This window comes from Phyllobates terribilis, unplaced genomic scaffold (assembly GCF_046119375.1).
Source record: "Phyllobates terribilis strain yellow unplaced genomic scaffold, ASM4611937v1 Scaffold_4__5_contigs__length_816908805, whole genome shotgun sequence".
Classification (NCBI taxonomy): Eukaryota; Metazoa; Chordata; class Amphibia; order Anura; family Dendrobatidae; genus Phyllobates; species Phyllobates terribilis.
The window spans coordinates 262,616,325-262,634,088 of NW_027362764.1; positions in this window are offsets into that span (position 1 = coordinate 262,616,325).

Below are 17,764 nucleotides of genomic sequence, written 5' to 3' on the forward strand. Positions count from 1 at the left end.
GGTAATGTGGTCATGTACTGACAGTGGTTCTGGTAATGTAGCAATGAACATTTGGTGGTTCTGGTTATGTAGTCATGTAATGAAGGTTGTTCTGGTGATGTAGCCATGTAGATGCCTTTAATATATTAGACTTGATCATTATAGGATCAGTGTGTTGGACTGAAAATACAGTCGCCAGCATGAATCGATATATATCAGCCAATCAAGTGCTTGATTAAAGCCCCATACATTTTAGAGAGCTGTCCGATCTCGCCTGATTCTCCCATATATAAGTGCTGAGTGGTCCTATGTTCTCTATGAGAGAACTTCTGCATGGCATCTCTAGTGGTGGTTTATCTGTTACAGAACAAAAGAATCAACAGTACAAAATTAGTACGCGCAAGATCCTTATCTCCCCTGACAATCATTAGTCAAAGGTATTCATACACATGACTGTCAATTGATCCCGTCGATTTCAGCTGATTTGGCCAATTTTAAAGGGGTGGTCCAGACCTTTATTTCAGTCGTTGCTCTGTCACTGTGCAATGTGCACAATGACAGTGCACTTTCTGCCCTCCTCAGATCATTGTGCACATTGCACAGTGAACATTGCACAGGGCCTAGTCTAGCCCCTGGAACAAATGTCACTGATAACTCTTCTTTTCACGCAGAAGCCAGAGGTTGCAACAGTGACCGCTGCCTCTGCCCCCTGATGATTCTTCATTTGAGTATCACAACATGTCCTGGGATCCTCAAACAAAGCATCATCAAAAAGGAAATAGCAAAAAAAAAGTAAAGCATTTAGATAGGGTAGTTAGGGAAGGATAGAGAATTTTTAATTTAATGAACGTATATCTGAAAATTCATTAGATTATGGCATTAAATAGATTTAATAGGCATTTAGGATGAAAATTAATTTGTGTTTTGGAACACCCCTTTAACTTAATGTGTATGGGTGCCTTAACTACTATGTATAGAGGTATGAGCAGATGATGTGTTTAGACGTTCGAAGACAACAAGTTATTCAGGCGGAAGACTCTTCAGGATACCCCAGTGACTTTTGTCCTGGGGTGACTTTTTCTGCTTCTCTTCTGTAATTTTTTTCCTGATCATTTGGTCAGTTTTTTTATTTATTTAAATTGTAGTCAATAAATTTAAGTATAGACTGCTCATTCTTTTAAAAGCTTGTTGTCTCTAGAAACTTAAAGAGGTTGTCCGGTCCAGATCGATAAGTCTGCAGTCTCTCTGTGTGACTGCAGACTTATGAATATCCCCAGAGCGCGCACTGTGCTCTGCGACTATTCGCCGGTTTCTGAGCTGGGATCGGAGGGTATGTATGCGTTATGCATACTCCCGGCCAAAGCCCAAATAATGGGCGTGGCCTCGCTTCATACACTTGTATGGAGTGAGGCCGCGCCCTGACTTGGTGTATGGACAGGTGTTTGGAGTGAGGCTGCGCCCAATGGACTGGCTCTGGCATACATTCAAGGCGAATCTCCGCAGCGCACAGTGCTGGGGGGATTCATAAGTCTGCAGTCACAGAGAGTGACTGCAGACTTATCGATTTCTACCAGACAACCCCTTTAAAGAGAGAAGAAGCTCAAAAGACAGAACATATACACAGCAAGTTGTTTTTACACTGTAGGGCATATATTCACTCTTTTTACCTCTTATTTGGCATTTTTCCCAAATGATTTACAGAGCATAATCACCTGAAAAAGATAATGTGTACGCATATCCTTAGTCTGACTTACTAAGGGGCGTAACCACTTACAAGTGCCTAGGGCAGCATGAATGCCAAATGTTGCCCTGACCATAGCTATATATTACATTCTGATTACAATATCACAGACAATGCTAATTTGTGGTACATATGATTAGAGGAGTTTTCCCAAAATTGCAAGCTATACCCTATCCATTATTTCTAGAACAGGTCTCCAAAGAATGGTGTTCTGCAGAGACCCATCGTGATTGGAGCAGAGGTGCACGTGCTCGACCTCCACTCCATTCATGTGCCTCCTGGAGAAAGACGAGTACAGTATATTGCTCCATTCCTGTATGATATGTACATAACAGCCGTCTAGATATAATACTATATTTCTGTTCTGTTCTACCTGTCCTAAGAAAAGCTGAACATTTTGACATTAAGCAAATTGTCTTTTTATTCATTTTGAATTGACATTTTGGGGGGCTTTGAACCAATTACCAGTTTTTTCTTTGATCTTAAGTTCCAATATTTTATAGTAAAAGGGGTCTACTAGAATGAATGAATAATGTACAGTAGGTAACTAATAAATATAACCATGATATAAGCATGATGATAGCGTAGTTGATGATAACGGCACACAGAATGTTTTACTATATCATTTTATGATATTTATTCAATCAGTCTAAGGGTATGTGGACACGGTCAGGAGCCACTGCAGGTTTGATGCTGCGTGTTATGCGTTAAACCCGCAGCGTCCAGATGTTATAGCATAGTGGATGGCATTTCTAGAAATCCCATGTCCGCAATGCGTGTTATGTTCTGCTACCAGAGCTAAGGAAAGAGAGGAGATCTGTCCCTACGATAGAACTCAGCTGAATCCCTACGATGTAACAGGGAACCTGATCCTGCGATCAGACCTGCTAAAGTCCTAAGCTAGTCTGTACGAAGACCTATAGATGTGGGGGAGGAATCCCTACAAGTACTAAGGACTGGGAGGAATATGGGACACCTCCTAACAGAAATAGCAGCAGACAGACGAACAAACAAAATATAAAGAACATAGAGGTCAGTAAACCAAGCAAACCAACAGAGCAAGACACAGAGCACAGGCTAGCTAGAAAGTAGATATACAATGAAGTCCAGCAAAGCCAGAAGGGCGGAGCAGGATTAAATAGGCCAACAAGGTCATGTGACCAGCAAAGGAAAAAACCTAAGAGCAAGGTTCTAACAGTACCCCCCCTTCTAAGAGGATCCTCCGGATCCCCTAGGACCAGGCTTATCAGGAAATCTCCTGTGAAACGCTCTGATAAGTCTGGACGCGGAAACATCATCTGACCTCACCCAAGAGTTATCCTCGGGTCCGAAACCTTTCCAGGCCACAAGATACTGCAAACTACCTCTATACCGTCTAGAGTCAAGGATGCGAGAAATTTCATATTCCCCGTCCTCCACCACCGGAGGAACAGAGGCAGAGGCGTCACCATCCGACACAACAGCTTTTTTTAACAGAGAGACATGAAAGACCGGATTAATTCTCCAGGAGGTAGGAACCTCCAACCTAACAGCAGATTGGTTGACAACCTGAAGCACCTTAAAGGGCCCTACAAACTTGGGACCCAATTTCTTAGAAGGAATCCTCAACCGCAGATTCCTAGAGGACAACCAAACCATGTCACCAACAGCGAACAAAACCTCCTGTCGTTTCCTATCAAAGTAGTCTTTAGATTTTCTGTTGGCCTCCTGAAGATTACCACGCACATCCGTCCAAACTCTTTCCAAATCACCGGAAAAATTCTCCTCCTCAGGCACGGCAGATCCCAACTTGGAGAACGACCCAAACGACGGATGTCTCCCAGAACAACAAAAAAAAGGCGAACAACCAGCAGAAGAAGATGTATGATTGTTCAGAGCAAATTCGGCAAGTGGCAGAAACTCAGACCACCCCTCTTGATTGTCTGCCACAAAACAACGCAAGAACTGCTCAACATCCTGGTTTTTCCTTTCTGTCTGGCCATTAGATTCAGGATGATATCCGGACGAAAACGACAAATGAATTCCCAACCTGTCACAAAAGGCACACCAAAAACGAGCCACGAACTGAGGACCCCTATCAGAAACAATGTCAGTAGGAACGCCATGAAGTCTGACAATTTCCTTGACAAAGGCCTTAGCGAGAGTTTTAGCGCAGGGCAGTTTGATGAAGGGAACCAAGTGACACATCTTACTAAAACGGTCCACGACCACCCAGATGACAGTAAAACCCTCAGAGGGGGGAAGGTCAGTTATAAAGTCCATAGCCAAATGTGTCCAAGGAGCACTGGGGACCTCCAAAGGACAAAGCAACCCCGCAGCAGGAGTATGTGAGGACTTAGATCTAGCACATACAGTACATTGGCGTACCCACTTAATGACTTCCTTCTGCCATCCAGGCCACCAAAAACTGCGACCCACCAGTCTCTTGGTCTCAGAGATTCCGGGATGACCTGCCAACCGAGATTCGTGACACTCAACAAACAAATCTCTCCTAAAGGTCCCAGGCACAAACAACCTCCCATGAGGAGTGTTAGATGGGGCATTCTCCTGAGCTTTAAGAATCTCATCTTCCAAAACGGAGTCTAAAGCAGCTATCACAACACCTTCTTGTAAAATGTTTTCCTCTTTCTCAGCACCGACTATGGGAGAAAAACTGCGAGACAAGGCATCCGCCTTAACATTCTTAGTACCAGGGATGTAAGTAACGGAGAAATTAAACCGCGAGAAAAACAGTGCCCACCTAGCCTGACGGGCATTCAGGCGCTTGGCAGCGTCAAGATATATCAGATTTTTATGATCCGTAAGAACCTGAACGGGAAATTCCGCACCTTCCAAGAAGTGGCGCCAGTGTTCAAATGCGAGTTTAATAGCCAATAATTCCCGATTACCAATATCGTAATTCAATTCAGTCTCCGAAAATTTTTTTGAAAAAAAGGCACAGGGATGTAATCCATCCCCGTTATCCTGAGACAATACTGCGCCAACCCCCACAGAGGAAGCATCAACCTCAACCAAAAACGGCCTAGTAACATCAGGCTGCATAAGGATGGGAGCAGAGGTGAACCTCTCCTTGAGATACACAAAAGCTTCAATGGCCTCAGAAGACCACTGAACCGCATCAGCACCTTTCCTGGTGAGATCAGTCAGAGGTTTGACAATACTAGAAAAATTTTTTATGAATTTTCTATAGTAATTGGCGAAACCCAAAAACCTCTGTATCGATTTCAAACCAATAGGCCTAGGCCATTCCTGCACAGCCTGAACCTTAACCGGATCCATCTCAAAACCTTTGCTGGAGATAATGTAGCCCAAAAAACTAATTCTCTGTACAGCGAACTCACATTTCTCCAGTTTAGCAAAAAGCGAATTGTCCATTAATAACTGTAATACCTCACGCACGCTCCGCCAATGAGACTCCAGATCTGGCGAATAAATCAAAATGTCATCCAAATACACAACCACATTTTTACCGATCAAAGGTCTAAGGATGTCATTAATCAGATTCTGAAAAAATGCAGGAGCATTAGTAAGACCAAAAGGCATAACCAGATTCTCAAAATGACCCACAGGAGTGTTAAAAGCAGTCTTCCATTCATCACCCTCCTTCATGCGCAACAGATTGTATGCCCCCTTAAGGTCAATTTTAGAGAACCACTTGGCCCCCAATAACTGGTTAAACAGATCAGGAATCAATGGCAGTGGGTAAGGATTGCGTACCGTAATTTTGTTAATCTCACGAAAATCCAGACAAGGACGTAAACCGCCGTCCTTTTTTTTTACAAAAAAAAATCCAACCGCCACAGGAGACTTAGAGGGCCTAATGTGACCGGCGGCCAAACTTGTCTGTATGTATTCCTCCAAAGCCTTCCTCTCAGGAATAGTAAGGTTAAATAAACGACTTTTAGGAAGAGTCGCTCCAGGGACAAATTCAATAGAACAATCATAGTCTCTATGGGGAGGCAAAACCTGCGATTCCTTCTCAGAAAAAACTCTCCAAAAATCCTGAATAGGAACAGGCAATTCTCCCCTATCCAAAGCTGCAATACGCCCGTTACAACACTTGTCATAACATTTATGGCTCCAGGATTTAATTTCACTGGTAGACCAATCCAGTACAGGATTGTGACATTTTAACCAGGGCAATCCCAATATTACTGGAGAAGGCAAGTTATTCAACACTACCAAATCCAATTTCTCATGGTGAACACCATTAATAGTGAGAGGAAATTCACAGACCTTGAGAGTAATATTCTTCAAAGGGGAGCCATCCACAGAAACCACAGCAATGGGGGATGATAAAGGTTCAGGTTTTAAATTGAGTTTTTCCACGAATCCCCCATCAATTACATTCAGTGTAGACCCGCAATCAACAAACACCCAAAATTCCATTAATTTTTCCTGAGCAATCGTGGAAGCAGCTAAAAATACACCCTTGGAATTTAAACAGGCAATACGGGCATGACTGACCTTTTTTTTTTCTTTCTTCATACGAAGCTCACAGCCTTTAATCAAATGACCAGATTTTCCGCAATAGAAACACAAGCCTTTCGAAAAACGACGGTCTTTTTCTTGAGAGCGAGGTGCCACCGATCCAATCTCCATCGGTTCACCACTGTTAGTACACACATTATCATAACCAGAAACTGACATAGCAGAGGATTTGCTCTCATTAACCCTAGCACGCAGTCTTCTATCCACCCGTATAGCTAATTGCATAGCCTGTTGCAAATCCTCAGGTGTAGGATAAGCAATTAGCAGGTCTTTAACCCTTTCACTGAGCCCAGCAAGAAATAGACTTTTCAGAGCAGAATCGTTCCACCCTGTTTGAGTGGACCAACGACGAAAATGTGTACAATATTTTTCGACATTACCTGATCCTTGTTTTAAACGTCTCAACTCAGTCTCAGCTGATGCGACACGGTCAGGATCATCATATAATAGTCCTAAAGCAGAAAAAAAACTATCCACTGATCTGAAGCATGTATCACTAGGTTGCAAAGAAAAGGCCCACTCCTGAGGCTCTTTGCGCAAAAGTGACATTATGAACCCTACGCGCTGGGATTCATCCCCAGAGGACTTGGGTCTCAAACGAAAATACAATAAGCAAGCATTTTTAAATGAAAAAAATTCTCGATGTTCACCAAAAAATAAATCCGGCAAACATACCTTAGGCTCCAAGAAATGTGCTCCAGAACAGTTACTCACGTGCTGACGGAGCTCGGCCACTTCCAGAGAGAGTCCCTGCAGGCGATGAGCCAAATCCTGAACCGACACCATGATGGAACAGAAAAATCTTTCCTTAGAGAATTTGCTGGCTGGACTTACTGTTATGTTCTGCTACCAGAGCTAAGGAAAGAGAGGAGATCTGTCCCTACGATAGAACTCAGCTGAATCCCTACGATGTAACAGGGAACCTGATCCTGCGATCAGACCTGCTAAAGTCCTAAGCTAGTCTGTACGAAGACCTATAGATGTGGGGGAGGAATCCCTACAAGTACTAAGGACTGGGAGGAATATGGGACACCTCCTAACAGAAATAGCAGCAGACAGACGAACAAACAAAATATAAAGAACATAGAGGTCAGTAAACCAAGCAAACCAACAGAGCAAGACACAGAGCACAGGCTAGCTAGAAAGTAGATATACAATGAAGTCCAGCAAAGCCAGAAGGGCGGAGCAGGATTAAATAGGCCAACAAGGTCATGTGACCAGCAAAGGAAAAAACCTAAGAGCAAGGTTCTAACAATGCGTGTCTGTACACTTGCGGATCACCAGCGGAAACTGACATGCGGAGCGTCTTTCAGACCCGCAGCATGTCAATTTCTCTTGGGGGTCCGCATGTGGACTTTCCCCATAGACTAACATCTATAAGGAAAGTCCATATGTGAAAAAAAAAAATGGCGCCGCTCATTTGCATAATGAGGGCGGAAGCCACGCGGCTATTCAGCAGCTTCTGGGCCGCAGGCGGCTCCTGACCGTGGGCACATACGCTTAGAAGTACTCAGACTTTCTGTAGAAAGCATTGATACCAAGAGAATTCTGGGATCATGTTTTCAAACTTAGAAGTTAGTAGGTTAAGAAAAGTAAAGGTCTAATTACTAGTAATATAATATTAGAAATTCTAACAACTAATAATATAATCAATATAACAAAATTACAAAAGTTTAATATTTTACATTGGTTTGCTGTATGCACTGTAAAGTATTATATTTTCATTATTTCTACTTCCAAATTTACTTAACTTATTGTTTGCTGGTTTTGAAAACTCCCATAATTAACAATAAACACAAATAATCTCTAAAACAACCAATCAAAACTAATCAAACTTTCTGTCCAGAGCTCCGAATCCACGCTGAGGCAGACGTCATGCTATCAACCTTCTAGACAAGTAAAGCACTAATTAGCGACATTATCACTTAGAAGAGAAATAGCATAAACTTGCCAAGTGTGTCTCTGGTACACATCATGCTGAACATGACATAATCACAAGGTACATACAGTAATAAAGGGACAAGTTACTTGTGTTGGATAACAGCTTAGAAAAAAAATAGTTTCACCTATTTTTTTATGTTTATTTGACTTTTTCTGATGGTTCTTTTTGATGACATTGTTAATAATATATACAATAATACACATGATACTTGTATAATAACATATTTAAACAGTTTCTTTAGTGATTAAGTCAATGTAAATTACTTTAAAAGGGCTGTTTTTGGCAAGTCCATTTTCTTCCATTGATAGAATTAAATGGAGGGGTTATGTTACATACATGTCTCTATTAAAATCTGAGAGCAACAGAAAAAAGCAAGCATGCCATAAATGTTTAAAATGGGGTAACCCATTTAAAGGGTTTGCCTTGCCCTTTCTTTTCCAGAACTCACTGCTCACTAACTCCTGCTTGCTGGGTGGCATATACTGATACTTGCTTGACAGTTCAGAACAACGGTATTGTTGCATCACTGACCCAAATTGCATACTCTCTGATACTGCCAGAAGAGGCAGCCTTGCCTCTGAAGCATTGGAACTGCACAGCAGCACTGAGGTTGGACGGGAACATAAAGTAACAGTGTGCTCTGATGATCCAGCTTCAATGCAGTGCTTACAAGCTTACTATAAAAGCGTTTGTAAGCACTATGCATGTTCGGACGACTCTTCTAAAATTCTAGGCAGAATGAGCTGTAAACAATAAAAAAAAATTTAATTATCAGGGGTATGGATGAGCGGGCCCATGGATGTTCGTATTCGTCGGGTTCAGCCGAACTAGAGTTAAAAGTTTGGTTCGGTACCCGAACTTGACCCCAAACTTGACCCCAAGCCAAATAAAAGTCAATGGTGACCTGTTGTTGACCCGGATTTTGGTTCTTTAAAATGGCTGTAAAATGGTCATAGTAAGGGCTAGGGGGGCTGCAAAGCTAAGCTAAATGGGGACAAGAGGAGGACAACAGCCCTACAAACAAATATGGATAGGTACAATGGGGAAAAAAAGTATTTAGTCAGCCACCAATTGGGCAAGTTCTCCCACTTAAAAAGATGACAGAGGCCTGTAATTGACATCATAGGTAGACCTAACTATGAGAGACAAAATGAGAAAACAAATCCTGAAAATCACGTTGTCTGATTTGTAAAGAAATTTTTTTCAAATTTTTAAGTGGGAGAACTTGCACAATTGGTGGCTGACTAAATACTTTTTTTCCCCACTGTAAATGACTTGTAATAACATAGAATCACCCCAACAAAGGACAAATTTTGGGCCGAGTATAAAAAGTTTGTGAAGTGGATTGGATTAAAAAATTTTTTGAAGATGAGGCCCTGTACCATGACGGCCGCGTACACCTGCATGGTACAGTGAAACTAAGAATGGTCAATCAGTCAATTTGGATTAAATTTTTTGAACCGATGGCTACAGATCACCGTAAAATTATGAACCTGTAAGGGAATGCATGGAAAGCCTGACAAAGGCACCCTTCTCCCGAGCGACCCTGTGCATTGCCTTGGGTACGTTGGTTATCAAGGTGTCTTTTGAAAGTGATTCCCCTCACCCTCAACGTGCAAGGGCTATTTTATCTCTGCCTGCCGCTTCTGCACCTGCCCGCACAGCGAGCCGCTCTCCATTCCGACCACCCCCCCCATGCCGTACGGACCCCGTTACATGCTGGTGTCCTTGAAGTACAGTGGATTAGGGTTTGAATCTGGAGAGGAAGCCTGATAAATGAGTACCACATCCAAGCAAGGCAGCAGTCAAGCAAATTAACCACTCCTCAACTGAGTCAAAATCCTTCAATGAGCATCTATTGGAGGGCAAATCTGGTGCCAGCATCCATGTTAATTACAGCTCCAGTAGCGTAGAGTTATCTGCATTGTTATTAGAATGTACATATTTGGAGTACAGATCATGGCAGTAAAAGGGTCAGAATAGCCCCTATGTCTCAGTCTAGGATCACACAACAGTATAAAAAAATTGGTCTCATTCTCATCAAGAAAAGCAGTACGATTTTTATTCTCACTTCCGTGTGCAGTCCGTATGCAATAGTTTTTTTTTACAACAGCAGCTATTAATCATTTACAAGACCATTTACAGTTTCCTATGTTACAGAATTGCAATGTATCCATAAAAATCGGATGCTATACTGTGTCTCCGTTTGGCATGCGATTTTTTTTCTCGTGCCCATTGACTTGAATGGGTAAGTCTCATCCAATTTCAGAGTCAAAATGCTGCATGTTGTGAGTTTTTTCATAGAAAGTTTCTTTTAGTGAAAAAAAATCAGCCATCTGCACCACCCCATTGAATAACAGTGTGCTATTCGATAAAAAATTGGATAGCACTTATATATACCAATTTATATGGTGGGCGAGCCCTAACTCTCAAAATAAGTTGTTGCAGTAGATTGTTCTGAAAAGTACATCACTGAGAGGAGGACACAGGTGCTGACCCTTCACTGCCATCATCTGTACTCCAAACTACAGTACAGACCAAAAGTTTGGACACACCTTCTCATTTAAAGATTTTTCTTTATTTTCATGACTTTGAAAATTGTACATTCACACTGAAGGCATCAAAACTATGAATTAACACATGTGGAATTATATACTTAACAAAAAAGTGTGAAACAACTGAAAATATGTCTTATATTCTAGATTCTTCAAAGTAGCCATCTTTTGCTTTGATGACTGCTTTGCACACTCTTTGCATTCTCTTGATGAGCTTCAAGAGGTAGTCACTGGAAATGGTCTTCCAACTATCTTGAAGGAGTTCTCAGAGATGCTTAGCACTTGTTGGCCCTTTTGCCTTCACTCTGCGGTCCAGCTCACCCCAAACCATCTCGATTGGGTTCAGGTCTGGTGACTGTGGAGGCCAGGTCATCTGGCGTAGCAACCCATCACTCTCCTTCTTGGTCAAATAGCCCTTACATAGCCTGGAGGGGTGTTTGGGGTCATTGTCCTGTTGAAAAATAAATGATGGTCCAACTGAGCGCAAACCGGATGGAATAGCATGCCGCTGCAAGATGCTGTGGTAGCCATGCTGGTTCAGTATGCCTTCAATTTTGAATAAATCCCCAATAGTGCCACCAGCAAAGCACCCCCACACCATCACACCTCCTCCTCCATGCTTCACGGTGGGAACCAGGCATGTAGAGTCCATCCGTTCACCTTTTCTGCGTCGCACAAAGACACGGTGGTTGGAACCAAAGATCTCAAATTTGGACTCATCAGACCAAAGCACAGATTTCCACTGGTCTAATGTCCATTCCTTGTGCTCTTTAGCCCAAACAAGTCTCTTCTGCTTGTTGCCTGTCCTTAGCAGTGGTTTCCTAGCAGCTATTTTACCATGAAGGCCTGCTGCACAAACTCTCCTCTTAACAGTTGTTGTAGAGATTTATCTGCTGCTAGAATTCTGTGTGGCATTGACCTGGTCTCTAATCTGAGCTGCTGTTAACCTGCGATTTCTGAGGCTGGTGACTCGGATAAACATCCTCAGAAGCAGAGGTGACTCTTGATCTTCCTTTCCTGGGGCGGTCCTCATGTGAGACAGTTTCTTTGTAGCGCTTGATGGTTTTTGCAACTGCACTTGGGGACACTTTCAAAGTTTGCCCAATTTTTTCGGACTGACTGACCTTCATTTCTTAAAGTAATGATGGCCACTCGTTTTTCTTTACTTAGCTGCTTTTTTCTTGCTGCCATAATACAAATTCTAACAGTCTATTCAGTAGGACTATCAGCTGTGTATCCACCTGACTTCTGCACAACACAACTGATGGTCCCAACCCCATTTATAAGGCAAGAAATCCCACTTATTAAACCTGACAGGGCACACCTGTGAAGTGAAAACCATTTCCGGTGACTACCTCTTGAAGCTCATCAAGAGAATGCCAAGAGTGTGCAAAGCAGTCATCAAAGCAAAAGGTGGCTACTTTGAAGAACCTAGAATATAAGACATATTTTCAGTTGTTTCACACTTTTTTGTTAAGCATATAATTCCACATGTGTTAATTCATAGTTTTGATGCCTTCCGTGTGAATGTACAATTTTCATAGTCATGAAAATACAGAAAAATCTTTAAATGAGAAAGTGTGTCCAAACTTTTGGTCTGTACTGTATATACACTGCTCAAAAAAATAAAAGGAACACTCAAATAACACATCCTAGATCTGAATGAATGAAATATTGTCATTGAATACTTTGTTCTGTACAAAGTTGAAAGTGCTGACAACAAAATCACACAAAAATCATCAATGGAAATCAAATTTATTAACCAATGGAGGCCTGAATTTGGAGTCATCCCCAAAATTAAAGTGGAAAAATACACTACAGGCTGATCCAACTTTGATGTAATGTCCTTAAAACAAGTCAAAATGAGGCTCAGTATTGTGTGTGGCCTCCACGTGCCTGAATGACCGCCCTACAATGCCTGGGCATGCTCCTGATAAGGTTACGGATGGTCTCCTGTGGGATCTCCTCCCAGACCTGAACTAAAGCATCCGCCAACTCCTGGACAGTCCGTGGAGCAACGTTGGTGGATGGAGCGAGACATGATGTCCCAGATGTGCTCAATCGGATTCAAGTCTGAGGAATGGGCAGGCCAGTCCATAGCTTCAATGCCTTCATCTTGCAGGAACTGCTGACACACTGCAGCCACATAAGTCTAGCATTGTCCTGCATTAGGAGGAGCCCAGGACCAACCGCACCAGCATATGGTCTCACAAGGGGTCTGAGGATCTCATCTTGGTACCTAATGGCAGTCAGGCTACCTCTGGTGAGAACATGGAGGGCTGTGCGGCCCTCCAAAGAAATGACACCTCAAACCATTACTGACCCACTGCCAAACCGGTCATGCTGAAGGATGTTTCAGGCAGCAGATCGCTCTCTATGGCGTCTCCAGACTCTGTCTGTTTGTGCTCAGTGTGAACCTGCTTTCATCTGTGAAGAGCACAGGGCGCCAGTGGCAACTTTGCTAATCCTGGTGTTCTGTTGCAAATGGCAAGCGTCCTGCATGGTGTTGGGCTGTGAGCACAACCCCCATCTGAGGATACCACCCTCATGGAGTCGGTTTCGAACCGTTTGAGCAGACACATGCACATTTGTGGCCTGCTGGAGGTCATTTTGCAGGGCTCTGGCAGTACTCCCCCTGTTCCTCCTTGCACAAAGGCGGAGGTAGCGGTCCTGCTGCTGGGTTGCTGCCCTCCTACGGCCCCCTCCACGTCTCCTGGTATACTGGCCTGTCTCCTGGTAGTGACTCCAGCCTCTGGACACTACGCTGACAGACACAGCAAACCTTCTTGCCACAGCTCGCATTCATGTGCCATCCTGGATAAGCTGCACTACCTGAGCAACTTCTGTGGGTTGTAGAGTCCGCCTCATGATACCACGAGTGTGAAAGCACAACCAACATTCAAAAGTGACCAAAACATCAGCCAGAAAGCATTTGGTACTGAGATGTGGTCTGTGGTCCCCACCTGCAGAACAACTCCTTTATTGAGTGTGTCTTGATAATTGCCAATAATTTCCATCTATTGTCTATTCCATTTGCACAACAGCATGTGAAAATGATTGCCAATGTCACGCTGTCTCTGTATACTGGAGGTAGGGGGCCTAAGCTGACCCTAAGCTTGGGCCCTGACTAATCCCTCAACCTGGAGGTACTGTTAAAGGTACAGAGGTCCAGGCCGCCAGCGTAACCCCTACCTCCTGAGGATCCCTGCACCTAAGTAATCTAGTCCTGAGAAGGACCCCGATCACAACAAAAGGGGACAAGTAATAATATGCCCACACACAGTACTTAGACGAACGAGACAGTACAAGGGAAAAACCAAAACCACCTTGCATACAAAAACTACACAACTACAACAGAGGGAACACCAACGGGAAAGGAGATAAATGATAAAGCGAGGAAGGGAAAAAACACTCCAAATACACTTATCTCTGAAACTCCAAATACCACAATCCGCTCTGTTAGTCTGCATGAAATGCTTTCACCGACACTTCCCTAACAGACCAGCAGGCATTTGAAGGAGTCTCACTACAGCAGCATTGATTGCAGCTGGGCGAGGCTGGACCTCGTCTAGCACAGAGAGAGAGAGAATTAACTCCCTCACTGCCGAAAAACACAAAGCACCAAAAAGTCAGCTGCGAGAAGTCAGGCTGTGTAATCGTGACGATCTTCGTGGCGACACACCTGTGACAGTACCCCCCCTTCTACGAGGGGCCTCCGGACCCTCAGGGCCAGGTTTATCCGGGTGAGTCGTGTGGAAGGCCCGAACTAATCGGTCTGCGTTAATATCCGACGCAGGAACCCACATCCTCTCCTCAGGACCATACCCTTTCCAATGAACCAGGTACTGAAGGGACCGGCGATTAAAGCGTGAATCGATGACCCTCGATACCTGGAACTCCAAGTTACCCTTGACCACCACTGGAGGGGGAGGTAAAGGTGACGGTACCACCGGCGCCACATACCTCTTAAGCAACGATCTGTGGAACACGTTGTGAATTTTAAACGTAGGGGGGAGGTCAAGACGGAATGCCACCGGATTAATAATAGAACTGATTCTGTACGGCCCGATGAACCTGGGACCCAGTTTCCAGGAGGGAACCTTAAGTTTTATATTCCTGGTAGACAACCATACCCGATCGTTCACACTAAGGTCCGGACCAGACACTCTCCTCCTATCAGCCATACGTTTGTATCGGTTCCCCATAGTATTCAGATTCTTCAGCACCCCTCTCCATACTGAAGCGAGTGATGAGGAAAATCGTTCCTCCTCAGGAACCCCCGAAGAGCCCCCCCTACTGAAAGTACAAAACTGGGGGTGAAAACCATATGCCCCAAAAAACGGGGACTTACCAGTGGACTCGCTCCGCCTATTATTAAGAGCAAACTCTGCCAGAGGTAAGAAAGAAGCCCAGTCCTCCTGGTTCTCTGACACAAAACACCGGAGATATGTCTCCAAGCTCTGGTTCATACGTTCCGTCTGACCATTGGTCTGAGGATGAAAAGCCGATGAGAACGACAAATGCATCCCCCGCCGTGCACAAAACGCCTTCCAGAACTTGGACACAAACTGAGACCCCCGATCAGACACCACCTCGGAGGGTACCCCGTGAAGCCTCACAATCTCCCCAATGAACACCTGCGCAAGAGTTTTAGCATTAGGGAGAGCCGGAAGAGCGATAAAATGTGCCATCTTGCTGAACCTGTCCACTACAACGAGTATGACCGTTTTACCCGAAGACGGAGGGAGGTCCGTAATAAAGTCCATAGACAGATGAGTCCAAGGACGCTCCGGGATCTTCAAAGGTAAGAGGGCCCCAGACGGACGGGTATGTGAGGTCTTAGAGTGCGCACAAACCCCACAGGACGCGACAAAAGTTACCACCTCCTTATGTAAGTTAGGCCACCAAAACCGACGCGAGAGGAGATCCACAGTTGCTCTACTCCCTGGGTGTCCTGCAAAAACTGAGTTATGGTGTGCCTCGATCACCTTTTGTCGCAACTGATCTGGAACAAACAGTCTCCCCGGAGGTCCAACAGGGGCGTCCCCCTGAGCCTCCAATACCTCCTCCTCCAGCTCAGAGCATACTGCCGAAACCACCACCCCCTCCTGAAGGATAGGAATCGGGTCGTCCGTATTCCCGGCCCCAGGGAAACTACGAGATAAGGCATCTGCCTTTACATTTTTTGACCCAGGACGATATGTAACGACAAAATTAAACCTGGTAAAAAACAATGACCACCTAGCTTGTCTGGGATTCAGACGTTTCGCGGACTCCAGATATAGCAGGTTCTTGTGATCGGTGATGACGGTGACCGGATGGACTGCCCCCTCCAAAAAATGGCGCCACTCCTCAAAAGCTAACTTAATGGCCAAGAGTTCCCTATTGCCGACATCGTAATTCCTCTCAGCGGACGACAATTTTTTAGAGAAAAAGGCGCACGGATGCCACTTACCAGGGGACGAACCTTGTGACAATACTGCTCCCACCCCTACCTCGGAAGCGTCTACCTCTACAATGAATGGCTGTGACGCATCAGGTTGAATGAGTATGGGTGCCGAGGCAAAACATTTTTTCAAGGAGGAGAATGCTTGACAAGCCTTGTCAGACCACCTAGAAAAATCTGTCCCCTTTTTAGTCATGTCTGTGAGAGGCTTAACCATGGACGAGAAATTACGAATGAACTTCCGGTAATAATTAGCAAACCCCAGGAAACGTTGTAGTGCCTTAAGATTCTCTGGCCGATCCCACTCAAGAACTGCCCGCACTTTCCCAGGGTCCATATGAAAACCGGACGCTGAAACCAGGAAGCCTAAAAACTGGAGTTCCTGTACGGCGAACACACACTTTTCCCATTTGGCATACAGTTTATTATCCCGCAAGATCTGTAACACCTGCCTAACGTGCTCCTGATGAGACACCAGATCCGGCGAGTAAATTAAGATATCATCCAGATATATGACAACAAACTGTCCCACCAGGCGGCGAAAAATGTCATTAACAAAGTGTTGGAACACCGCCGGGGCATTAGTCAGACCGAATGGCATGACAAGGTTCTCATAATGCCCCTCCGGAGTGTTAAACGCCGTCTTCCACTCATCCCCCTCCTTCATCCTAATCAGATTGTACGCCCCCCTGAGATCCAACTTAGAGAACCATTTGGCGCCCACGATCTGATTAAAGAGATCGGGAATAAGTGGGAGCGGATACGGATCTCGGACCGTAATCCGATTAAGTTCACGGAAATCCAGGCAAGGGCGTAGGCCTCCATCTTTCTTCTTAACAAAGAAGAACCCCGCAGCCACTGGTGAAGATGAAGGTCTAATATGCCCCTTAGCCAGACTTTCTGAAATATAATCCTTCATGGCCTGCCTCTCAGGACCAGAAAGGTTATACAACCTAGCTTTAGGTAACTTGGCCTCAGGGAGCAGTTTTACAGAACAGTCATACTCGCGATGAGGAGGTAGTTCCTGACACCCTTTCTCCGAGAATACATCCTCAAAGTCCGCCAGAAATGGAGGTAAGACCCAAGGAGTAACCGCACCGATGACCGTGTTCATGCAGTTTTTATTACAGAATTTACTCCATTGGCTTATCTCTCTGGTTTGCCAATTAATAACCGGGTTATGCTTAGTTAACCAAGGAAGGCCCAACACTATAGGAGTGGGAAGACCCTCCAACACGTAGCAAGACAACAGTTCTTTATGTATCGCCCCCACTTGAAGTTTTACGTCATGCACAGCTTGCAAAAAACTTCCCTGACCGAGAGGCCTGGCATCGATCGAGAATATGGGGATGGGTTTAGCCAACTCACTCAATCGCATACCTTGAACCCGGGCAAACCGAGCATCAACCAGATTAGCCCCGGCCCCACTATCCAGAAGAACAGATATCCTCTCAGTTCTCGTACCCACCACCACCTCCGCCGGTACGAGAAACTGAGACGAACCTAGGGACGAAATACCTACTCCCAGATTGCCGTCCACCACACAACCTGGGATCAACAGTTTTCCGACGACTCTTCACTCTGCAAGGGACGGGATGGACACCCCCCAA